Source organism: Trichosurus vulpecula, chromosome 9 (genome assembly GCF_011100635.1).
Source record: "Trichosurus vulpecula isolate mTriVul1 chromosome 9, mTriVul1.pri, whole genome shotgun sequence".
NCBI lineage: Eukaryota > Metazoa > Chordata > Mammalia > Diprotodontia > Phalangeridae > Trichosurus > Trichosurus vulpecula.
Window position 1 is genome coordinate 124,507,564 of NC_050581.1, and position 26,604 is coordinate 124,534,167.

General features: G+C 37.0%; 1 protein-coding gene and 1 pseudogene across 1 annotated transcript in view; both read left to right on the plus strand.

Annotated features, from left to right (window-relative positions):
- CCM2 (CCM2 scaffold protein) overlaps nucleotides 1–26,604 on the plus strand; it is a 131,048-nt gene that overhangs the window by 2,398 nt on the left and 102,046 nt on the right. The gene's annotated exons all lie outside the window — the stretch shown is intronic.
- LOC118831075 overlaps nucleotides 5,180–26,604 on the plus strand; it is a 42,190-nt pseudogene continuing 20,765 nt past the window's right edge.

The window sequence follows — 26,604 nt, forward strand, 5'->3', positions numbered from 1 at the left end:
AAAATCTTAAATAACAGCTAATGGTAATAGCTAGCATTTAAATAACATTGTAAGGTTTTTGAAGCACTCTGTAAATACAGGGGTTGGGGGATGCTATTATTATCCTCATTTTACAGATAAGGAAACTGAGGCAGAAAGGCTAAGCCCAAGATCGAATAGCTGTAAGTATCTGAGACTGGATTTCGATTTTGATCTTCCTGATATTATCCATCATTCTTTCTATTCTACCACCTACTTGCCTCAAATTCCCTGTTCAAGCTGGATTGCAATTGGCTGAGACCTCTGAGTATTTAGCTACATAGTAAAACATTTCTCTTTGGGAAACAAAAACTAGAATATGTGATGAAGGGGTGGAAAGCTTGTCATAGACTCCGGACTTTAGCAGATGTTTCAGAAGCAGGATAAGTAGGATCTCATCGACTAGGGAATGTCATCTCAGAAGGGATAGGATATTCAAGAATGGAAAGTGACACAGGGAAATAATTCTCAATAGCGAGAAAAATGGGACCAGTGTGAATGTACAGAACTCGACTCTTAGATTTTTCAGAAAATAATGCACAGAATATGCAAGCAAGGGCAGACACCAGGTGACGTACTTCTATAAGGAGTGTCCCTAGAGTGCTAAAGGGCAGAAGGACCTCAGGCTAGCAGAGTGCTAGAGACAACTAAGGTGTATTGGGGAAAAGAAGGACAAATATGGAATTAGACCGTTGCTTAGGTGTATAAAATGAGGGTAACTTGACCACAGAGAGGCAGCATTAGTGCTCCATTTTCTTCGCCACAGAAAATGACCTTTAGGACGGAAAGGACCTGTTGGGTTGAATTTAAAGATGAAATTTAATAGGGACAAATGTAAGTCTTAAACTTGGGTTCAAGAAATAACCACAAAATTTGTGGGGAGGTGTGATTCAACAGCAGCAAGAAAAATATCTGAAGATTTTAGTAGACTCCAAGTTCAACATGAGTCAGCACTGTGAGATGGCCAATCAAAAAGCTAAGATAATCTCTGGCCTCGGAGAGAGAGGCACATATCTACTAGGAGTGAGGAGGAAACAGTCCCGCTGTTCACTGCCCTGACCAGACCACATATGCAGCACTGTGTTCAGTTCTGAGTACCACAGTTAGCAAGTATATTGGTAAGTTGAAAACCTCCAGAGGAGAATAACTAACCAGAATGGTGAAGGGCCTCAAGTAGATCCTAGGTGAGGATTGGTTGAATCAATCAAATATTAAGCACCTGCTGTGTGCCAGGCATTGTGCTAAGTACTATAAATAAAAACACTGTTAGTGAAACAATCTCATAAAGAGTACATTCTAATGAGAAATAACAAGGATATATTAGTATAAACAGAATAAACATGAATAATAAATGCAATAAATATAAAGGAGTTAAATAGTTTTGAGAGGGACAGCACTAGCAATTGAGGGAATTTGGAAAGGCTTCATGTAGAAGGTGGTGCTTAAGCTAAGTCTTGGTGGGGCCTTTGACAGAAATAGAGAAGTTTGGAAGAGGGCTGGCTGCAGGAAGAGGAAGACAATGAGATCTGTCCTGGACATGTTGATTTGAGTTCTCTCTCCATCATCCAGTTTGAAATGACCAACAAACAGCTAGTGATAAAGGATTAAAGCTTTAGGGATCTGGGAGTCATTGGTGTACAGACGATAATTAAATCCATAAGAACTGACGAAGTTACGAAGGGAGTATATAGAGAGAAGAGGACTGATGTGGGTAGGGAAAGATTGGTTTCATAGCTGTCTTCAAGCACTCTAAATGCTGTCTTGTGGAAAAGAGATAATTATGGCATTTTATATAGTGCTTTGAAGCATTTTACATGTGATATTTAATTAAGTGAGAAATGAGAGATTAGATGTGTTCTCTTGGGGAGGGCACAGGGGGCAGAACTAGGGTCAGTGGGTAGAAGTTTCATGGAAAGAAGTTAAGGAAATACATACTTTTTAACCATTAGAGCTCTCCCCAAGTGGAATAGGCTGCCTTTGGAAATAGTTGGTTACTTACTCTTCACTGGAAATCTTCAAGCAAAACAATAATAGCTAACATTTATGTAGCATTAAGTGCCAGGGATTGTACTAAGTGGTTTACAATTATTATTTCATTTGATAACAACAACCCTGGGAGGCAGGTGCTATTATTACCCCTATTTTACAGGTGAGGAAACTGAGGCAAACAGGTTAGATGACTTTCCCAGCTTGTGAGACCAGATTTGAACTCAGGTCTTCCTAACTCCAGTTACAGTAAGTACTCTATCCACTGCACCACTTTGCTGCCCCATGTAAAAAGATTATACGGGGTGTTCCTAAAGTCTGGACATACAGGCAAAAATGCGTATTTTCAAGAAATGAATGAAATTTTCAACAACATTTTACTTAATTGGAATATTAACAAATAATATGTTCAATATGATTTCCATCATTTGTGATGCAAAGGTTGATGCGCTTTGCAAGATTCATGTGAACCCGATGCAATAACTCCACATTTCCTATGTGTTCAGACTTTAGGAAGACCCTGTATAACTACTGAGGCCCATTTCAACTCTGAAATTTTGTGATTTGAAATTGAGAAACATGGGGACATACATAAGACATTCCGGAGATTTGAGATTAAAACTTTCAATAGTTTTGAAATGAAGGCAATGACAAGACATAGTTGAAATACTGACACTGTGACTATTTTTATGTTATAGTTAGAGGAAATTCAGTGATCTGTCCTGAATAGTACTAGAACTTATTTTCACATACTAGCAAATTGCCATGGCTTATTTTTATATAGGCCAGATCATTTGGGGGCAGTTGTGCATATCTGAGTAATGACACAGTGCGCTATATTTATCAATGCAACACAGTATGCTGAGGTCATGTTAGCAGAAGTTTTGGTCTACAAGTGTCTACCTGAAATCATCCCAAGCTCATGTAATTTGATACTTAGCCTTTTCTCACAACTTGGTGAACTACTAGGGGAATTTAAAGTCAATACATAGAATAACATAAGCAATTGTATTCAAAAAATAAACATAAAAAAAATTCTTTGTTAAATGGGATGACTCTTTGGAAGAGGGATGAGGAAGGTACAGGAAGAAATTTAGCAAATATAAAAACAAGACAATTTATTTTTTCAAAAAAAAAAAGTAAATGTAATGGTGTCTAGTTTCTGGTCTCTGGTACCATGTTTATTTGAAAGTTCTCCAAAAGGGGTTCTTAACCTTGTTTATGCTGTGGATTCCTTTGGCAGTCTGGTGAATGGACCCCTTCTCCAAATAATGTTTTTAAATGGAAAAAAAAAAAGCAGTAGTAACTGATTTTGAATAGGATAGAGCAGGGTCCCACTATCAGTGTTTTGCTGCCTGTTTTCAGCTACAACTAGAAACTCAAGTACAAATTTGAGGTTAAATGTCTACGTTTTGGGGGGTGTCTTTTCATGCCCAATGAGATGTCTCTTGAGTAAAATGGCTGACAGTTCACTTGTTTAGAAGATAGTGTCATCATATGGCCACCTTTTCCAGTATAAGCTCTCCCATATCTTAAAGGATTTCCCTTTTTTTAAAGCATTATTTTATTTTGGTTTTTAAAGACCTACCTACTTTCCTTGTGGAATTAGAGCCATCTAAGTTCAGGCATATTCCTTGGGCTATTTGGTTCACCCCTCTGCTAAAGCATTAAAATTAAACCAGTCAGTACAAATGTTTGGGAGAGCATGTGTGCTAGCCTAAGTATAATTTGGAACCCCTGAAATTGTCAGAATCACAGGCTGTTAGCCATGTATGGAACCAAAGAGTTCACCTACCCCCTCATTTTTTAGTTAAGGGTTTAGTTAGTAATCTGCCCAAAATAACAAAATTAATGTGACATGTTTGGGTTTTTCAAATAGATGCCATGCTGAGACTTAGGTGGTAACAAGGACAGACCAGAAAGGACCAGGACTAGGCCTGCAGCTAGACTATAGGTGGGTTAGCAGGTATGGTAAGTAGTTAAATCTTGACAAGTCAACAAGGTCCAGGAGGAACAGGCAGCTGTTGAAAGTCTAGACAGGTAAGGGGCCAAGTCTAGAACTATCATCTCAGGAGAGCAGATAATATGTAGAGCAGGCAGTAGGGATTATAAACATAGCTGGGGGAGAAAAAGATACTGGGACTCAGGCCAGAGAGACTGACAAGAAGAGGCTAGAATCTGGGCTTTAAGCATTCCATAAGCATTTATTTAGCGGCTACTCTGCACTGGGCACGGTTCAAAACACTAGGCACATAAAGAAAAGGGAAAAAAAACCCAGCCCTTGACCTCAGAGAATTCACATTCTTGTGAAGAAGATAGCATGCCAACAACCAAGTAAATGAGAGTAAACCAATGTAAATGAGAGGTCATATCAGAGGGAAAGGGGTGAGGGAGGAGTCTTGGAAAGGCTTCCTGCCGAAGGTAGAATTTGAGCTGAGTCTTGTAAGCCAGGGGAGCAGAGGTGAGGATTGAGAACATTAGGCCTAGAGTACAGCCAGTGAAAAAGCACAGAGTTGGGGGACAGTGTCGTTTTTAAAGAATAGTAAGAGGCCAGTGTTTTAAGCTCTTAGAATAGGTGGGGAGAAATAAATATATAAGAAAACTGGAAAAGTAGGAAAGGGCCAGGTTGTGAAGAATTTTAAAAGCCAAACAGTATTTGATATTTGATCTTGGAGTTTAATAGGAAGCTACTAGAATTTATTGAATAAGGGGATGATTTGTGTTTTAAGAAGATCACTGAGAGCTGTGGGGAGAAACTTAGGGCTAGGATATTAATCGGGAGACTGTTGCTACAGTCTAGGTGTGAGGTGATTAAGGACTTGCCCTAGGGCCTTAGCTTGGCTCTGTGATTTGAGATAAAGGAAGAATTCCAGAGATCTCCCAAAGATAAAATGACAAGATTTAGCCCGTGTGGGGTGAATGAGAATGAGATTTGAAGGCAACACTGAAGTGGTAGTGGCGGTGCCCTTGATAGTAGTAAGGAAACTGAAAGGTTTTAGGGGGAAAGAGTAAGTTCTGGATTTTGGATAACCAGTCCTATTCGTTGAGTTTGAGCAAAGGGTGTTAGGTACATGGTCACCTTAATAGATGGGCATATGTCTCCGTAAGCAGTTTCGTTGTGTATTTTCTTTCAGTAGGCAGACCCATTTTTATAGAATAGTGCAAAGATACGGAGATGGGGAAAATTATTTTAGGGTGTGAGAAACAGCAGGTAAGCTGGTATGGTTGTACTATAGCATACATGGAGGGAAATAATATGAGGAAAGATAGGAAGGAGCTACGTTGTCAAGAATAAATGCCAATTAGAGGAGTTCATATTTGATCCTAGAAGTAAGTAAACTGGAGTTTATTGAGTCTGGAGTAACATGGTCAAGATATACAATTTTGGAAAATCACTTTGATGGCTGTGTGAAGAAATTTGCAATGGGGAGATCAGTTTTGTCACTAACTAGCAAAGTGACATTGGCAAATCACTTAACCTCTTTGGGCCTCTTTTTCCTTATTTAAATTGAGGGCTTTAAGATCCCTTTCAACTCTGAAAATTGACAGTTCTATAAATTGAGGAGGGCTCTAAAGCCATCCTTGTAATAAGGGTCATTTAGTGTTGGCTCAAGACTTAGAATAAATACCAAAGGTGATAAGATGTTTTTCTTGAACTTACATGAGGACATCCATCTAAGCAGTAAAACTGGAGAATTATGAATTGTAGGTAATATTAAAAAATTGGAATTTAATGTTTTGTGTACTGGGCTGTCAGGGCAGTGTACTATATGAGGAATGGAGAGTAGTCATTCCTCTTTTGCATGTTAATGTCACTTTGAAAGGGTCTGTGCCAGCCCTTGGCATATTGCTTTTTTTGTTGTTGGTTTTGCTGGTTTTGTTCTTCCCTTGGTCTCTTTCTCAAATAGCTGTCACAGAGACTATGAGCAACAGCTGTTCTTCAAAATAGCAAGGTTGGATTTGTCAGCTTTGCCATGGATGCTTTTTCCCAGCCCAGCAGGCATTTAAGTAGGGGATAAAAGGGAAGATTCTTGGATTAACTATATGAACCAATGCCAAAATTCAGGATTTTTTCTAAACGAAACTGGCTTTTAACATTTTTAGTTCATAGTTGTGTTAAGAATTAAGTCAGTTATTTGATCGTATTAAATGTGTGAAATTAAGATAATATTTTGAATGTGCATTGCAGTAAGAAAGAATTTGGAGTTGAGGATGAGGGGTGGTGGGAATCAATGTGCACTTTGTAACTGAGGGAGGCAAAAGAGATCTATCTAGGAGAGATCAGAAAAGAACCTAAGTCTTCCTGCATCACCACGGTCATAAAAAAATGCAGCAAAATGTTTCACCATTTGTTATAGGTCACTTTTTGTCGATAAATAAAATGTCCGTTGTAATTTTTCGAGGGATAATTGAATAGCTTTTATTCAGCTCATTGTTGACCATCCATTACATTGTTTTGTATCCTGAATCAGCTTCTTCTCATTGCTTATCATGCTTCCTGTGTGTTCTGTCAGGTATGTTCGGGGACTCATTATTTTAACTCACTTTAAACAAAACATAAATATGAAGGTAAATTTGCTGCCAAATATTCACAGTGTATCCCCCCCATCAAAAGGACTGAAGAATGTATTAAGAGACCTGCATTCCAGTTCTGGTTCTGCCACAATGTAATCATGTAACCCAGGGCAAATCACTACCTTGCTAGGCCCCAGTTTGCTCATCTGCTAAATGAGGGATCAGATTAAGTAATTAGTAGAATCTTTCCCAGCTTTCAAATGATATATTCTGGAAAAAAGTCTTGGGACTCTAGAAATGGGTTTAACTGAGGGAGCTCCTGTAGGTAAATGTTCTGGAATTGATGCGGTGGTCCCAGTTATTATTTGCCAATAACATCTGGAGGACTTAAGTAACTATAGAGAATCTCTCTTCCATTTAGATCTTGTGTAATATATCTTTCATGCCTTTATACCTTGGTCGATGTTAATGATGTCATCAAACAGTTATTTCTGTCGTTGCATTTATCAAGGAATATCACATGACCTTAACATATGTATGAGAGACCACTTGTTGAAGGAGTGTTCTGAAAAGTGCATCTGCTCTGTCAAGTTAGATGCTATTTTGCAAGCAATAAATACACATGCCTGAAACTTTTAGTCAGTTGCATGACTCCAAAGATATAGTCTGCAGAAGAGAATTATTTGTGAAAGTCTACCTATTCCCTTTTCATTTTCATCAAGTATGCCCTTGATATGTTTGTGCATTCTTAAAGTTGAAAAATTAGGTATATGAGTCTTTAGTTATCGATATTTTCAGGTGTTTTTGCAGTGTGTTTTTCCATTGTTTCTGTTATCTTTCACACCCTAAGATCATGTAAGGATTCCTTGATGTAGTACTTTAAAGATTGTCACCTCTATGTACTTCCCTAGTATGTATGTGTAAGAATGAATTTTGTTGAGCTTTTTAAAAAAAGATGTCTAATGAGGATGTATGCAGCTTTACAAGATGAGAGTATTTTGACACAGCTCTCTTACTTGTATAAATACATTGAAATTTTTCCAGGGACTACTGTGTTTGGGATACTTCAAGCCTGTGGGGATAGCAGGAAGTACTTGACATGATCATTGTCCTCAGGAAGCTCACAATCTAGTTGAGGAAATAGAACATGTTAAACCTGAAAGTTTGGTTGAAGGAAACAACAGAGCTAGGTGATAGAAAAATCCGTGTTGTTTATTATTTTCCCTTAAAGCATAGCTAAGCTAGCTTACTTGTATGTACAAGGAGTCAGAGCATAAACTCTGGCTGTCTGAACAAAGCAATGAGAAAACTTATATACGTTATTTTAGCAGACCCAGCAAGTTCTTTTTATGACCCTCATGTATGTTTAACCATGATATAGGAAGAGGATTTTCCTTAATGGAATAGGGTTGTAAAGAATGTTGACAAAGGTCAGTTAATATTAATCGAGGTAGTCTCTCTTTAATGGCTAACAGGGGTAAGAATGTCCTTAGGTCAGTCTAATCTGGCCTTGTTGACAGTGGTAAGGATATTTCCTGAGCAAACTTTTAGAGAGAACAAAGAAGCCCAGGTCCTGGATCTTCTTCCAGTTACTCATTAATTCAGGCTCTGGGTCTAGTTGAAATTAAAAATGATATAAAATACTATAATATTTTCCACATTTCCTCCTTTTGGTCAAAGGCAAACTGGAAGTTTCACCTGAAGACCAATTAAGGTATGGAAAAACCTCTATCTTCCTCAGGGGTGAAGTTCTAAAAATCCTTATCTAGGTGGATTCAGGTTTTTTTTTTCTTTCTGTGGTTGGATATCCCCAGAGATGGACAGTAATTGTAAACAAATTGTAAACAAGCAGAGGGAGCAAGTTGCAAGGGGTAATAAGCCAAAGACACCAAAAGTACAGGTAAACAGTCTTGGGAATGCAAGGGACTCAGAAAGGGAAAGAGCAGTTCTTTGTTCAGGTTCCGGTCTGGGCTCTTGGGAGGGTTGCCTGCGTCTGATGCTGTCCCCTTCAGGCTCTTTGAAACCGGAGGGTAAGGTGTCCTATGGGCTCAGATATCCACTTGGGATCAGGGGCAATCTTCAGATGTGACAGAAGGATCAAACAGTCCATATCCACAAGTTGGCAGCTATAGGAGTAGTTAGATCTGACAGGAGCTCCTAGAACACATATGATTTGATAATTGAGAAAAAGACAGCACAACATAGGTCCCAGCCACACAGGGCTAAGTTCAAACAAATACAATAAATGGTTCAGTATCCCAGCCACACAGGGCTGAGTTTAAATAATTACAATAAAGTTCTTCTCACAGTTCACAAAACTGCACAATTACATTGAGTCAGGTACAGACCAAGCCACTTAGATGGTTCACAATAGACTGGTGTTGAGAGGGGGAAATTTACATGTCACATGTTTTACATTTACATATTAGATAACCAAGAAAACTTAAACATGAACCATACAAAGTAATGCAATCATTATTAACAATGTTGACTAACATTAAATTCCTCATATCCCAGTAGCACAGTACATATAACATCATAAACTTTTAGTCATGCCATGTCTCTTTGATGGCATTTACAAAATAATCCACAAACCATTCTTAACAAAGCTAAAAATGTTTCTGATTTAATTCCAGCACTTAATTGCACAATTTGTATACAAAGTAACTTTAAATCCCAGTTACATATTTCCAATGTCCATTTAAAGTAGCATTTTTTTTTGAATCCCAGATGCCTGATTGCAGTTATCTGGTCCCTAGATAGTAAAAGAGAGTTCTGCTTCTCTGGTTCAGATCTAGAAATCCTCAGACAATTCTCACTTAATATAACTTAGTACAATCACTTAAATTTGGCTCTCCTTTTTTGAAACTTCAGAGTATTTCAGTTCATATATATCATCTGCTGTTTCTATTCTTACCTAAAGTTCATACCTGGTATAAGAATCCTTTAAAATAGGAAGGTCCAACATAAATTGAACTCATCTTTTAAAATTATCAGACAGATACTTTAATAAAGGAGGTATAATTTCACTTGTACTACTATCTTACAAAATTTTGTACAAAAATCCACATTTAAGATCTTATTACCAAAACACACTTATTAGCTTGAATTTCCATGATTGATAAATTTTGGAGCCAATCATACACATCTGTATATAATTCTTAGAGGAATCAATCTGATCCTATTGCCTTTTTCAAAATTTGCTATCCTTTTTTATTAGACATTTATCACATTACATCTTTGCTTATTACTTTGTCTAATCATTTCCTGCTTTTGGAGGATGTTATCTCTATATTCTTTTAATCTTTATTTGGTCATGAACATAGGTTAAAATTGTAAGCTATTTATTCCTGCATCCTATTATAATAACTCAGAGGTATTCCAATATTCATCTATTACCTAATAGATTTAGCATTGTGCTTACAAAACTTCTTGATAATATAAATTTGCTATGAAAGAAAAGAGGGACAATGTCATATATCTTAACAGAGGAAAGAACTTCCTTAGCTCTGTTTGATTCCAGGCATGAGTCATATCTGTTAGCCAATCATATAGCCATTAGATGCTAAAAGCAGGGCTTAGGAGTAATCAGGTGGGCATTTTCCTTTTCAGAAAGGAAATAGCAGAATTGGGAAATAGAGTCAGGAAGATCCTACCTAGGCTGTGTCCAAGGTCGTCTTCAAAACTTTTTCCCAGGCACAGACATCCATCCGCCTTTAAAATTCTCAGCCTGTAATGCCTGCCATTCCACTACTGGCTTCATGTGACCTATTCCTGTAATCAGAGCTTAAAACAATATTAAATTGTAGTCCCATAAAATCTTAAATAGCAAATAAATATCCTTCAGATAGGACTGTCCCAAATTTCATTGAGCTAATAATTATCAAATCAAGTTATATAACTTTTCTGTCTTCTAAAATACTTTCTCACACTCTCAACTTAACTTAAACCATTTGAAACTAATATTCCTTGGGACAGGAGAGGCTTAGCTAACTCCCATTTGTCCCCAGACTTTCTAATCTACCTTTTGTATTTCCAATCAAACCTTTATTTACCTTTCCAAATCTTTCAAACCCATTATTCAGTCTTCCTTTACGTTTCAACCATAAGACAAGATAGCTCATAAATTAGTGATTTTTACTGACACAACTGTCTGTACTGGAATCCCATTCCAGCTTCTTAAACAAAACAAAGAGGTTAATGACCAACCTCACAGGTTGGTGGATTTATGTTCCCTGTTTACTCATTCTAGAGGAAAGGGAATTATTTTTCTAACAGCATAGGCAATGCAATGTTAACCAATTTGTATAACATAACAAATTTAGAAATATAAGTATACCACAAGCAATTATCATGTTTTTAAAACTTGAAACAGACTACAACTTATTTGGATGAGCAAATCAATTCTGAATTCATAATCACTAATGGCAACATTTTAATTTCTAAGGCCGAATACTCTTAGCACTGTAAAAGAAAAGATTATTGCCTATAAAACCACATTTTTCAATATTGTTGATACATCTGTTTGTCAAATTACACAATTTAGAAATGTAACAATGCCCTAAACATAATTATGCATTTTAAAACTTGAAACAACCCATTTATCAATTTAGGTGAACACATTTCTAAATCTCCATGCACAGAGAGTCTTTCATATCATCATTTGAAGCTATAACTTTAAATCACCAGATGCATTTTCATAATAGGAAACTTTTTCACATAGAAAGTCTGTTCTCATGGTTAAATATCAGTATTATTAATTATTTACTTGTTATAACCACATATAACAGTTCCAAATTTTATCACATCCCTTTGAAAACCCAATTCACATATATCAAAATCAGCTTAAGATTGCTATAACATCATTTCTTACCACACAATGGTCTTCTCAAATTTCACAATCTAAGAGAATTTTTGGGAACACAATGCAAGTTTAGAAATACAGAAACAATAATTTTCAGATGATATCAATTGTAATTCCAGATTACCACACATAGAAATTATTCAGCTTATTACTTTTGGTATTTAAAAACCACTTCAAATTAACAATTACATTAATTTTAAAGAGAGATAATAATGTTGTATCTAACATATACCAGACTTTATGTTAAGCATTTTACAATCATTATCATTTTGATCCCGTAACAGCCATCATTATTATTTTCCCTTTACAAATCAGGAAACAGGTCAAACAGAGATTAAAATATAGTTTTGCAATTGGAACAAAGAAGTGTGAAGTTACCTAGAGCAGAAGCTAGTATCCCAGTGGTGACAATTCTGGGAGGCAGAAAGTCCAAATCCATCTACCTTTCCCTTCCCCACAACTGCAGAATTTACTGGGCCTAAAGCGGTTTTGCAGCTGCTGAGGACAGAGTGGGCAGAATGCATAGGACCTGGGTGACATTTCCAAACTTTGCCAAAAAGGATGGGCTACAAAGGTACCCAGGGGCACAGGACTGTCACAATACTGTCAGTCTGTGAATTTCTGTCCTTTTCCTCCTTTTGCCAGGTGGGAAAGGGTGACTTAAGTTTTCCCTACAGTTCTCCTGCATTCACTTCTCCTAATCTGATCTGGGATGAGAGAGGTTTGTTTTAACTGCTCTAACTCTTACTGCAGCTCTGGCTCGGTCAGACAAGAAAACAATGGTGAAAGATCTCAATGATTTTAACTCAAGTAAACTTCACTTAAGTGATCAGCATTGGGAGGGTGTTTTAGCACCAGTGAGAGTTCCTGGAGTGATCTATAGTCTCAGGAGTTTTCTCTCCCAAAATTCCAACTAATCAGTTTCCAAACTTTTAATGAATAATCCCAGAATCTGCTAAAATGTTTCAGCTCTATTTTTTTCTTCAAGTCCAGTTGGCCAGACCAGACAAGAAAATAAAAAAGTCTCTGTTTCCCTAACTGCAGCTTTAGAATTCTCTGGCTACCTTCGTTTCAGATTTTACCGAAGTATAGACATTTCACAGCGCACGCTCTCAGACAGTTAACAGACAATTAACAAAACAAATACAGAACAAATACAGACTGAGCTCAGAGTTTAAACAACAGAGAATTAGAAGCTTTCATGAGTTGGCTATTAGCACCCCTATGGTCTTTGGGGAAGCCTTGGCATTCCTGATTTTTCTGACTCTCCATATCCTATCCCTTAGGAAGGGGGAAAGGGGAGATGGAGGAGGACTAGGGCAGGTAAGGGAAGGCTAGGAGTAAGGATAAAATGCATTTATCCTCCCCATAATCAGAGCCTTTAAGGGAAGGAAGCAGGAATAGGGCAGAAGGCAAAAACAGAGCCCTTAAGGGAAAGGGGGGAAGGGGGAGGGAAGAGAGAAAGCAATGGTAGCAGAACAGAGTTACCTCCCTTGGATCAGAGCCTTTCTTGGGAGGCAGAGGGGGAGGGGGTAACAGCAAAATGCAGCTTTTCTCCCCAGGATCAGGGCCTCCAAGGGAAGGAAGGGAGGGAGGGGGTGAGGAATAGGGTGGAGGGAGAGGAGGAACAGTTGGACTTCTAATTCTAGTTTTTGACTGATCCATAGCTTATTTTCTAGATCGACCAGTGTTTCCAGGAGATCTACGTGCATTTGACCACAGGTTTGATCCCTGCCCCCAGAGCTAGCTTAAAGGGAATTTTTGGACTTCAACCAATTTTGTGGGAGTTCTTTTTGGAAACTGGGAAGAGAGACAACTTACCCCCACCTTGTCAAGGCCAAAATGCCAGGAAAAATTAATCCTATGGTGCCCAAAAGCATTTGGCAAGGTTGGGCTGCATTGTCCCGTTTCCATCATTTTCATCCGAAAGTCACGGCACCATAACTGTTAAACCTGAAAGTTTGGTTGAAGGAAACAACAGAGCTAGGTGATAGAAAAATCCATGTTGTTTTATTATTTTCCCTTAAAGCATAGCTAAGCTAGCTTACTTGTATGTACAAGGAGTCAGAGCATAAGCTCTGGCTGTCTGAACAAAGCAATGAGAAAACTTATATACGTTATTTTAGCAGACCCAGCAAGCCTGTGTTACCTCATTCTTTTTATAACCCCCATGTATGTTTAACCATGATACAGGAAGAGGATTTTCCTTAATGGAATAGGGTTGTAAAGAATGTTGACAAAGGTCAGTTAATATTAATCGAGGTAGTCTCTCTTGGGGTTAGGGTCTCATCCTTTAATGGCTAACAGGGGTAAGAATGTCCTTAGGTCAGTCTAATCTGGCCTTGTTGACAGTGGTAAGGATATTTCCTGAGCAAACTTTTAGAGAGAACAAAGAAGCCCAGGTCCTGGATCTTCATCCAGTTACTCATTAATTCAGGCTCTGGGTCTAGTTGAAATTAAAAATGATATAAAATAGTATAATATTTTCCACAGACACATATGAAGAAAAGTAAATAATATTACAAGGTGTTCTTTAGTAAATGATATGATTAGTAATATCAGTAATAATGGCCTTTATACAATTGTCTAGAGTTTGCAAAGTGCTTGGCAAATATCTCATTTGATCTTCACAACCTAATGAGGAAGATGTTTTTATTGTTCCTGTTTTACACATGAGGAAAACTGAAGCTCAGAAAGATTAAGTGACTTGTCCAGGGTCACATAACTAAATAAGTGTCTGAGACGGGATACAGACAGATCTATCAGACTGCAAGGCCTCTAAACACTGTACCAAAGGGAATGGTATGAGAATTCAGAAAAAAGAGTGACCATTGGTGGTTGAGGCAGTTTAAATACCGCAAAGGGTAATCTTAAATTGGGGAAAAGGAAGATCAAAGAAGGTATTGAATTGGATGGGATGACAATAGATGACAGAGAGAGGATGGAACTATTCAACATTTATCTTCCTTGCCAAAGTGAATAATCTTTGAAATGGCAAGGACAAAATAAACATGACTCATAGGCATTTGGAGAAGCAGCCTGGCATAATGGATAAAAAGCTGGGTATTGGAGTTAGGAAGTCCTGAATTCAAGTTCTAACTCTGACATTCTGGCTTTGTAACTCACCTAACTTCTCAGTTCCCCAAACAATTAAGTTGCTGAGCATTTGCTGATATTAGAGAGGGTAGGTAATACCACCCCCTGGGGGCACTGGAATGATCCAGGGGAGCGTTAGTAGCGTTGGGTACAATTGGAGGTGTTGAATAAAAATAAGGGGGCAATGGAAAGAAGAGAAGATAAGAAAATTTTGAAAAACTTTTCGTACATATTTCATCTGTTGTGTAACAGAGTTAAAGTTGTAGTGTACATTATTTTCCAAATAAGTACACAAAATGCAAGTTATAACCAATCACTGGTTGAGTCCACCTGCAGGTCTTAACAAGCAAGTGTTGGCAGGGAAGTGTGTCTTGCATTATCGGGAAGTCTGACATGTATCAGCAGGAATATGTGTGTGTAATGATTTGATTACAATATGATACTTTACGGTTGCGTCATCAAAATTTCAGTGCAGGGAAAATCCCACAAGCTTACAATGAATTATTAAATTTAAGATGTGTACTTTTTTTTGAAATGATGCAAATTTTTAAAAAACTGTTAAAGGGTTAAAGAAAGTAGATTTTCAGGGGGGTGCTGAGTAATTTTTTTTTTTTGAAAGGAGGTAGTAGACCTAATAAGTTTGAGAACCTCTGCCCTACCATCAATGAAATTACAGATTCAAACAAAGAAAAAAAAAGGAAGGGATTTAAATTTGAGATAAAGGAATAACAAGAGAACACTTAGCTGGCTTTTGAGTTTGAGTCACCAGGCTCAGGGTCCTGATACAATTAATTGATAAGCCACTCAGTCAGTTTTAGATTCTGGAAGAGGGGAGAGGTGTGGCAGACCTGGAGAAGGATAAATGTTTTGATTTTCAAAAAAAAGTAGATTGTAAACTCTTATCTAAGCCAGTGATTTTGACGATGATTCCTGGTGTAGTCTCAGAATGAATTAAAAGAATGATTGTGAACATCTAGAAAAGGAAAAGAGAATCATAAGGAGCCAATGTGGCTTCCATCAAAAACAGGGCATGCCCACCAGGAAACAGGGAGACACAGAAAGCTTAAGACTGTGTTCAAGACTGGAGATAGCTGGGAAGATATTGACTCTGATTTTGGAGTCTCCCATTCCAAGAAGCCCAGCATCTCTGTTCCAAAAGGTGAGGTGATAAGGACCTGAACTAGGGTGGTGGCTTTTTGAGTAGAGAGAAGGGGACAAATGAGAGATATTATGGAAGTAAAACTGACAAGACTTGGCAGCTGATTTGATTTGGGAAGTGAGGGAGAGGTAAAAATAGAGGAGGACTCGTAGATTGGAAACCTTAGTGATGGGAAGAATGGTGATGCCCTGGATTGGAAGAGGGTGAAGTTTAGGGCGATGGTGAGTTCAGTTTTCAGGTTTGAGATCTCTCTGAGACATATAGGTAGAGATATACAAGAAACAGTTGGAGATACAGAACTGATTCTCTAAGGTCCCTTCCAGACTCCATTGAGGGAAAAAAAAAAATATATATATATATATATATATTTTTTTTTTTTTTGCCAAGGGAAAAGACAAAGTTTATTAAGGATTAGCCATATTGGTCTGCCCCAGTAAATCCCACCCTTGGTGACGCCTGTTTCCACAAGCGGGCCAGATTCAACCTACTGAATTAGATTGAATCTGAGCACCTTCATGGAGGCAAGGTGGAGATTATATACACAAAGATTGTGGGAGGGATTGAGGGGTGGTCTGGGGTGACCAGAGGAGGGGTTTAGGGAGGGACTTGAGGAGGAGTCTAAGGAGGAGCTTGATGGGACTGAGATGAGGTCAGACTCCTGGGTGGGAAATAGCTGAAGGCGACATGGAGACATACAGACAATAGAGGGCTGAGGTAACAGAGCTAGAGTATAGATATTTTGATCAGGATTAAGGGGGGGGGGGGCGGGGAACAGCTGGACAATAGAGGGTTAGGCTAGGCAGAGACTTGGGCCCAATGATAATGCAAGGCCCATGGCTTTAGGGGAAGGCCAGATCTAGTTGGAAGACTCAAGGAGAGTTCAAGGGGGCTCCTAGAGACTGTACTCCAGGTTCGAGGGGGTTCCCAGAGATTGTGCCCTCATCATTCCCCCCTTAAACAAATAGGACCCAAATTCTTTTGGGGTCCAAGGAGATTCCCACAGTCTAAACCTCATCATTCCCCCTCAAACAAATGGGACCCAGTTTCTTTTGGGGTCAGGGATGAAGGTCTCAGCTTCTGAAATTGCTTCCTGCTGGCAAGGGGCGTAGAGTTGTCCTTGCCTCGATGGGTCCTGGTCTGAGCAGTCATCTGGAAGTTGATGGCTTGGAGCCTGGAAGAGATAAATTTGGCAAAGAGGTTAAGCAAACTAAAATATTTCTTATAACAAATATGTATCGTCAAGCAAAACAAATTCCTTAAGCATCTCTGTACAGAAAATATATCATGCCTTATTCTTCACCCTAAATCCATTACCTTTTAAGAGTAACAGCTTTCATCATTGGTCCTCTGGAATCATAAATGGTTATTATAGTGATCATGGTTCTTAACAGCTTTCAAAGTTGTTTGTTTTTACAGTGTTGTTACTGTATAAATTGTTCTCTTGTCATTTCATGTTTTTAAAAGTTCTTAAAACTATTCATTTTGATTATATTGATTTTATAGCATAAATTGTTCACTTCACTCTGCATCAGTTCATATATGTCTTTGAGTGTCTTTCTGAAATCATCTTTTCTTCGTTTCTTAGAGCACAGTAGTATTCTATCACATTCTTATGGCACAACTTATTTAGACTTTCCTCAGGTGATGCTTACAGAGGATCCAGAATGTTCTATCTGCCTTTCCTCCCCACAATAGGATGTAAATTCTTGGAGGGCAGGGGCTGTCTTAGGTTTGTGTTCGTGTTACCAGTGCATAGCACAATGCCTGGCCTAGGATAGGCACCTACCAAATATTTTATTGATTTATTTTCCTTTTCACTTTTACTTTGTTTTTCTTTTAAAATGAAAATATCTCCTTCAGTATATCACAGAATTACCTTTCTGGACTCTCCTTACTTTGATATTTGTAATTCCTTCAGGTTTTATAGACCTCAAAAATACCAGCAAAGCTTTTGTATGAATACCTCTAACCTGTACATCTTGGTTTGAACACATGTGAATAATTCCTTTTCCCATAAGCTACATAGTATAGAACAAACATTGTACTCTTAGAGTCAGAAGAGTTGGTTGTATGATCTTGAGTAAATTACATCTCTCCTTGAACCTCAGTTTCCTCACTTGTAAAATGATAATAAAAGTACTTATCCTACCTACTTTATAGAATTTTAGTGCAGGAAATGATTTATATGCAAGTTATTATCAGTCAGCAAGCATTTACTAAGCATATACTATGTTCCAGGCACTGTTCTAGGCTCTGAGGATATAAATTCAAACAAAATGAATTTGTATTCTTACGGAGCTCGCTCTCTCTCTCTCTCTCTCTCTCTCTCTCACTGATATAAAGAAAAGAAATACAAGGGAGGGAGGGAGGATACTAATAGTTTGGAAAGATCAGAAAATACTTCATGTTGAAGCTGGGTCATGAGCTGCGTTTTAAAAAAAGAATGGACCCAGTGAGGCAGAGGTGAAGAGGGAATACATTCCAGGAAAGGAGGACAGCCAATGCAAAGGCTCAGAGATGGGAGATCTGGAATGCTGTGTGTGAAGAACAGAGTCAGTTTGGCCACAGTACTGAGTCTGTAGGGGGAATAATGTACAGTGAGAATGGAAAGATAGGTTGGGGCTAAGTTTGTGATGGAGTTTAAAAATCTGAAGAAAGTTTATAATTTTTATTTTGTTCTAAAGTTGGGCTGTCCAAAATAGGGCCCACGGACTGCAGGCAGCCCACAGCGCAATTTTATGTAGCCTGCCCGTGGGTTTTAATTTTCACAAGCAAAAAAATAAAGTAATAATTTGCATGGAATGTGTATTAGATTTTTTAATTCTATCACTAATAAATAATCTCAATGTTAGTTTTCTTTGGTGTTTTTAAGCAGTATTACAGATGGAACATATCTTACGGAATTTTCAGTCGATCTGTGGGGATGCTTTCCCTCTGTAGGATGCAGACTAGTCAGCACGCACCTACCTTTATACTGTTGCGCTGTTGCTTTGCCTGTTGTATTTTGATGGTGCGTGTTCCCCCACTTTCTATTAGTGTGCTGTATTTGTATTCTGAATGCGGCCCTTGAATAATTATTTTATTTTAATGTGGCCCTAAGCTAATCTAAGGTTGGACAGCCCTGTCCTAAAGCAATAGGGAACTGTTGGAGTTTATTGAGTAGGGAGTACCTTGGTCAGACTTGTGCTTTAGGAAAATCACTTTGTCTTCAGTGTGGAGGATGAATTAGAGAATGGAGAAACTTGAGGCAGGTAGATCAATTAGGAAACTGTTTGAACAGTCAAGGTGAGAGGTGATAAGGGCCTAAACTGAACTAGCATATGTCCTGTTTTGTTCAAGGATACCATACAACTGCGATTAGCAAATGATTAATAAATCAGTTTTTATTAATAAGGAAAACTGCATCTTCTTGCGTGTTAGTTTCTGGAATCAGTGGTTCACCAGTGATTTGGGAACTCGTTCCCAAAGCAAAAACTAGTGAAACTGGATTATTGATTTCTCTATCTCTTTTTTAAAATACATTTTTATTGATGTATTCTGTTTCTTACATCATAATTATCCCCAGTATCCCCCTTCCTCCCAGACACCTATTCCATATAACAAATAGTATTTTTTAAAGAGGAAAAAAAATCAGCTTAGCTGATAGATACTTTGAAAAAATATCAAAACGTGCAATATTTAACACCGTGGAACTCTTTAAGGGATAGCTGTCTTCTTTTGAGTCATACTTGAAAGAGTTTTATTACATTTGCTTTTGACTTTTTTTGTGTATGGCAGTTCCATTTACATTGTGGTTATTGTGTATATTGTATATTTTATATACTGTTTTCTTGACTCTGCTTACTTCATTCTTCATGAATTCATGTAGATCTTTCCATGTTTCTATGTACTCATCACATATGTAATTTCTTACAGCACAGTAATATTCCTTTACATTCGTTTTACTACAATTTGTTTAGCCATTCCTCAGTTGATGGTCATTTATTGTTTCTAATTATTTACTATCATAGAAAGTGCTACTAAAAATATTTTGGTGTGTATGGGGATTTTCTCATTGATATATTTCTTGGGGCATAAGCCTAGTAATAGGGTCTCTATTTCAAAGATTTTGTTTGCGTAATTCCAATTTGCTTTCCAAAAGATTGTGCCATTTCACAGCTCCGCCAACAATCTATTAGTGTGCCTATCTTCCTACAACCCTATCAACATTAACAATTGCTATTTTTTGTCAGGGTGTAAAGCAAAACCTCAGGGTTGTTTTGATTTGCATTTCTCTTCTTATTAGAGATTTGAAGCCTTCCATATGGTTGTGAATACTTTGCAATTCTTTGAAATTTGTTGGTTCATATCCTTCGACCACTTATTTTTTGTAGAAGGGCTATTAGTGTTATATTTATTAATGCCAAATCTTTATCAGAGAAATATGATATAAAGATTTTTTTTCCCATTCAACCACTTCTCATCTCATCCTAGGTTCATTAATATTGTCTGTGCAGAAGTTTCCTGTAATCATAGTTATCTATTTTATTTTTTGTATTTATCTTATATTTTATCTACCTCTATCTCATTTGATTATGAATACATCTTCTACCCATAGCTGTGAGAGGTATATAATCTACTTCTAATTTTTTAATAGTATGATTTTTAATATTAAAGTCACATATCCATTAAGAATGTATTGTTGAATATAGTGTAAGGTGTTAGTCTAAGCCTAATTTCTGCCGGATTGCTTTCTAGTTTTCCCAACATTTAATTAAATAAATTTAATCAAATTCCCAATATTTAATCAAATAAAGTTTATTTCTAAGTAATTTGTTTTCCATTTTATTGAACATTAAGTTATTAAGTTTTATTATTTCTGATTCTCCCTTATCTAGTGTGTTTCACTGATCTATCTCAATTTTTTTTAACCAGTACCAGCTAGTTTTGAAGACTGCTGCTTTATAATATAGTTTGAAGTACCATTCCCCCTTAATCTTTATTTCTTTTCATCATTTCCTTTAATATTCTAGATCTGTTGTTTTTCCAAATAAATTTCGTTGTTATTTTACTAGGTTCTATAAAGTATTTCCTTAGTAATTTGTTACAGCAGTAAAAGTGTAAATTAACTTTGGTAGTATTGTCATTTTTGTTATATTGGCATGGCCTAGCCAAGAACACTGAATATTCCTCCATCTATTTAAATTGTTCTTTATCTCTTTAAGAAGCACTTTGTAATTGAATCTATATAGATCAACCCCAGAAATTTTAAACACTTTGTACTTATTTGGAATGGGATTTCCCTTCCTATTTTTACTTCTTGGATTTTGTTCTTATTATGTGGAAATGCAATTGCTTTTTGAGGATTTATTTTGTAGCCTGCAACTTTGCTGAAGCTTTTAATTGTCTCACAGTGTCTTTGCTGGTTCTCTAGCATTTTCCCAAGTATATCATTATATCATCAGCAAATAGGTATAGCTTTATTTCCTCTTTATCTCTATTCTTTTAATGTCTTTCTCTTATCTTATTGCTGATGGATTGGGAGATGAAGATGCAGTGAAAACAAATTAAAATCATTAAAAATAAAAAGGTTTTTAAAAAGAAATATTATCATCTCATTAGTAAAGCTCTTAGCACAGTGCCTCACACATGCTGGGTATTATATAAATATTAGTTATTATTATTAATTTTAAAACAACAACAACGCAGGATTTTCAAAAAACAAGATTCTTTAAATGTTGGCATTCATAGGGCCTTTTCCTCAACTGATGGGACCTTTAATCTTTCAGTCACTAAAATTTGTAAAATTACACTAATTAGACCCTTGGGTTAGGTGATTGTGTTTGGATTTGCCTGAAAGATAAAGTAACCAGTTTGAGAGCAGCAAGCAGGTAAGCACAAAAGGTGACCTTTTGGGTTTTTAAACTTTTAAATAAGTTTTACTGATGCTTTTTGTTTTTATATTATAGTCATTTCCAAATATGCCCCACTTCCAAATGAGCCCTTCTTGAACCAAAGAAAAACAGTTAAATAAAACTAACTGATGAGCCTGATGATATATGTAAAATTCTATCCCATAGTTCCTCTCCTTCCCCTCTCTTCTGTACCAGAAGGAGGGAGGTGCATTTCATCATCTGTTTTCCAGGACCAAAATTGGTCTTTGTAATTAGTAGGTTGAATTCCTTATAGTATTCTTCTTGTTTACAACGTTGTATTCATCATATGTATTTTTCTGGTTCTGCTTACTTCCCTCTGTATTAGTTTATGTGAATTCTCCCGTGTTTCTTTGAGTCTCTCGTTTGTTATTTCCTACAGCACAACATTTCATGTGCTGGTTTATTTTGTCATTCCCCAATTGATGATTGTCCATTTTGTTTTCAGTCTTTTGCTATGCAAATAATGCTTCTGAGAATATTTTTGCTTCATATGGTTCTTTTCTTTTTAAAATCTTTGACTTCCTTGGTGTGTTTGCCCAATAGTGGGATTATTGGGTCCAGGGACATGAACAAAGTAGTGGCTTTTATCCATAGCCACTCCAACATTGACTGTTTCCATCATTTATCATCTTTGAGGTAGCTTGTTTTTAATCCTAGTACCTTTCACAAAGCTTTCTAAAATCCTACTACACACAGAGAAGAAGGCAGCCAGCTAACTTCTGGAAAGATAGTGTGCTACACCTGTCTCTTGGCTTTTGGAACATGATGTTCTTTGGCTATAGTTGTGTTCTGTGTTGTACTCTCTATGGTCATCAGTCAGGAATTTGTTTTTTTCTTCCTTTTTCTTTTCTCTTTTTTCCTAAGAAGCAATGATAATGATAACTCCAGGATCCTTGCCTGTGAGTGAGTGGAGAGATATATTTTGACTTTTACAAGCTCCCCAGGCAAAATAAAAGCAATACTAAAGATACAGTGTTAGTTGTGACACTCTCGGAAGCTTACAGGAGTGCTGTGACAGAGTATGACAGACCAACCATAGCATTCAGGACAGGGTATAATGCCATTTTTTTCATGATGTTTTTCAGCTACCCTACTGACAATTCTCATGAGATTTCTCAAGACTTTTGCAAGCTTGGTTTCAGAATATTGTGGAAAGCATAGAATTAATAGAAGTGTAACTTGCACTTAAAAATTTTCCTAACTCCTGCTTCATACTGACATACCTGGCTCTTCAAAACATCTGTGTTTATTTAGAAATGGTCAGGTCACTGAGAGGAAATCTAGCCAGAAGCAGCTGGGGAAAATCTGAGGACCTGAACTGAGTTCTAGGGCTGTGCTGGCTGGGAGCCTTTCTCATTGAGGGTTGTGAGGTACTTTTATTTTTTTCTTCTAATGTTTTATTTATATATTTTTTAGCCTCTGATCACTTAACACATCTAATATATCTCCCCTAACCCCACAATACCCCTCCATTTAAAAAAAAACAGTTTAAGTAATGATTTGATATAACAAAAGTGAGTGACAAAAGTATGTCATATTTCACACTTAATAGGGTTACATTTGGAACAAGTACTTAATTTTTAATTTGACTCCAAGTTACATTAAATAATTGTTTAAAACTGGTTGTTTGCAGCTTACCAGTGAGTTGAGAACTTTACATGATTGTTCTCCAACTTGCATTGTTCTCATAATTATGTTTGTTGTTCACTCATTTATTTAGTCATACCTGACTCTCATGACGCCATTTGGGGTTTTCCTGGCAGAGATACTGGAGTGATTTGCCATTTCCTTCTCCAGCTCATTTTACAGATGAGGAAACTGAGGAAACAGGGTTTTAAGTGACTTGCCCAGGGTCACACAGCTAGTGTCTGAGGCCAGGCCTCAGAAAGAATACCTGACTTTAGGCCCAATGTTCTTATTCATTGTATCACCTAGCTTAATTATCTGGAGGTATCTAAGTCATGTAAGGTATATATTTCAGTCATTTTGTAAACTAAGAGAAATCTATGAATCAAAATTTTAACTTGGAGGTATTTTCATTTCATTTTACATATTTGATTTTCGTTTCAGTTGCAGTTTGTCAAAGCATTTTTTTTTGAGGGGGGAAGGCAGGGCAATTGGGGTTAAGTGACTTGCCCAAGGTCACACAGCTAGTAAATGTGTCAAGTGTCTGAGGCTGGATTTGAACTCAGGTCCTCCAGACTCCAGGAACGGTGCTGTACTCACTATGCCACCTAGCTGCCCTTTCAAAACATTTTTAAAGTGTTTCCTGCTTTTGATCTGTTAGTATATTGTTTTAATGTTTTGCATTGCTCATTGTATCTGGCAATATCCATAGATCATGTGGGAAATGAAAAAGTCTTAATTCATGTGGGAAAAATTTCCTTTACAAACAAGGAAAAAATGTCTCTTTAGTATATTCATGCTAGATCACCATCAGGTTTTCCAATTTATGCTATGAACGGAACACCGTCTTTGCACTGGAGAGATACAAAAGAGATACCTGGTAGTTTATACTCTGATTAGAAAGACAAGACTAACACCCATGAAAAAATTAGGTAATAATACTTGTTTTTTTTAATGATGAATTGTGTGGTTGAAAATGTAATAGGAATCCAAATACAGTAGAGGTGGGCAAGTTGGAGAGTACTTGAGGAAGATTTCATGGAGGAGCTGAGACCTAAAATAAAAAAGATCTAAGAGTTTGCAAGTACTTTAAAGGTCTAACCTTCCACCTCGTCTTAACCCAATATAATTTGTCAGTGCCTCTCATGAAGCACGCATTTGGAACGCAACACGGTCAGTAAAGAACACATTCTCCTAATATAGCCTAAATGCAATAGCTTTTTGGCAATTGTAGCACACTTTCCACTTAAATTGAGCTTTTGGTTGAGTGGTTGAGCTGCTAAATCAAGACTTCACCTTCCTTGATTTCTTGATATATGAGTGCAGGACTTTATATTTATTGCTATTAATTCTCATTAGACCTTAATTTCAGGCTTTCCAGATCTTTATGAATCTTGAACTTGTTAATCAGAATATTAGCTATTTCTTCTAATTTAGCGTCATCCACAGATTTAATAAGCTTGCCTTCTGTGTGTTGTATGTTGTCATAAAAGTCACTGAAAAAAATTTTTTGAACAAGATGCGACCAAGCATAGATCATACAACATATCAATTAGGGATTGTTCTCTCAATTAACATTCCTTGAGTATAACTGTTCAGTCAGCAGTGAAGTTTATAAATGGCACTACCATTTAATTCATACTTCTTCATTTTGTCAATGAGGATCTTATAACAAATTTTTATCAGATGCTTTAGTAAAATTCATATAGATTATGTTTATAGAAGCTCCTTAATCTACCAGCTTAATAATACGAAGAAAATACGTATCTACATATTTTAGGTTTATGAAGCATTCTCTTACAACAATCCTGTCATAGGTTAGTACAGGTATTATTGTCAGTGTACAGTAAGTACAATGAACCTCAGAGACTTTAAATGACTTGCTTAAGGTCCCATAGCTAATAGAACTAGGATTTGAACTTGCTTCTTCTGATTCAAACTATTCTTTTCACTACATTGTGCTACCTCTAAGAAACTGAAATGAGGTTAAATTTTCATAACTTGTTTTTAGTGAACCCATATTGTCTCTTTGTTTTCACTGTCTCCTTTTCTAAGTGCTTGTAATAATCTGTTTAATCTGTTCTAGAATTTTCCTAGGGCTTGGGCTTCAGTTCTCTTATAACTCTGTTCTGTTCTTTCTACTTTGAAGATAATTATTTTTCCTAAAGAAACAAAAACAAAATGGGAGTTGATTTGGTACTTTCTGTGTTTTAACACTGTACTGTCTGCCATAAGCAGTTGGGTCTATCTCTTTCATGTGTTCCTATGGCTCCAGGTTTTGGGATATTTCCTTTCTACCTTCTCTACATAACCTTTTAAAATTTGAGTTCATCAGAGTGCTCTCTTTATGGCCACATTGGTTTCATTAAATACCTTTTCCTCATTTCAATGAGGATTTCTCCCTCATTGGTATTTGTTCAGGATTGTATTGTTAGAATTGTATTTTCAGAATCTCTGGTTATGGGATCATACTGTTTTTTCTGAACTTCTTTAAATTACTTTCCTAAATAGCATGTCCAGCTATGTCCAGGGATCCTGTTTTTGGCTTTAAAAATTCTAGAATGATACAGTCACTTTCTCTTAACTTTACTCTCACCTTAACTAACTTCTAACTTTACCTATTTTTTTTCTTGGTTAGAATTAATTCTAGATTTGCCATCCATTCTATTTCCACAGTGTACTAAGGGATGAAATTGTTATCAAGGCTAATAAAAAAAAATGCATCAGATTCTCTGCCAAAATTGAGCAGAATGAGATTTTCATTAGTTGTCTGGATATTCATCATTAATGTCATATAATGCCCTGGTGTTAGTGTTGTCTGTATCAGAAAAGTATAACCCACATCCTTCACCTAGCTAGGATAGTTTGTAATATACTGCCATAACAACCCTTAGATGGTGATTTCATGGAAGCTGAGGGAGGAGAGCATTTCAAAGAGGGAGGTCATAAGTAGCATCAAGTGCCACTGAGAGCTAATGAATAATGGCTACATAGCAATGTTGGCTCTCAGGTAGGTGATGAGCTAAAAGTCAGATTGCAATGATTTGCAGGTAGCAAGAGTGGGAAGGGAGAAAATAGAGGTAGTAGATGTGGATAGCTGGAGAAGTTTAATGATGAAAGGACAGATGGTAGGTAGAGGGAACAGCAGGGTCAAGTGAAGATATTTTCAAATCGGAGGGGGAGACACCTATATATATTTCAAAAGAACGAATACAGAATGAAAGACTGAAGAAGCTGGAGATGGGGTGAATGTGTGACTGTGGTCACAGGAATCAGGAAGGGGTGACATCTAAGGGTGAGGAAGAAGTGTTAGTTTTAGGGAAAAGGAGGGCTAGCCCCTCTTTAAGATTTGCGAATCAGAACAGGGGACTAGATATGAAGATAGAAGTATGTCTTCAGAATAAGGAATTGAGAAAAAGAAGTTA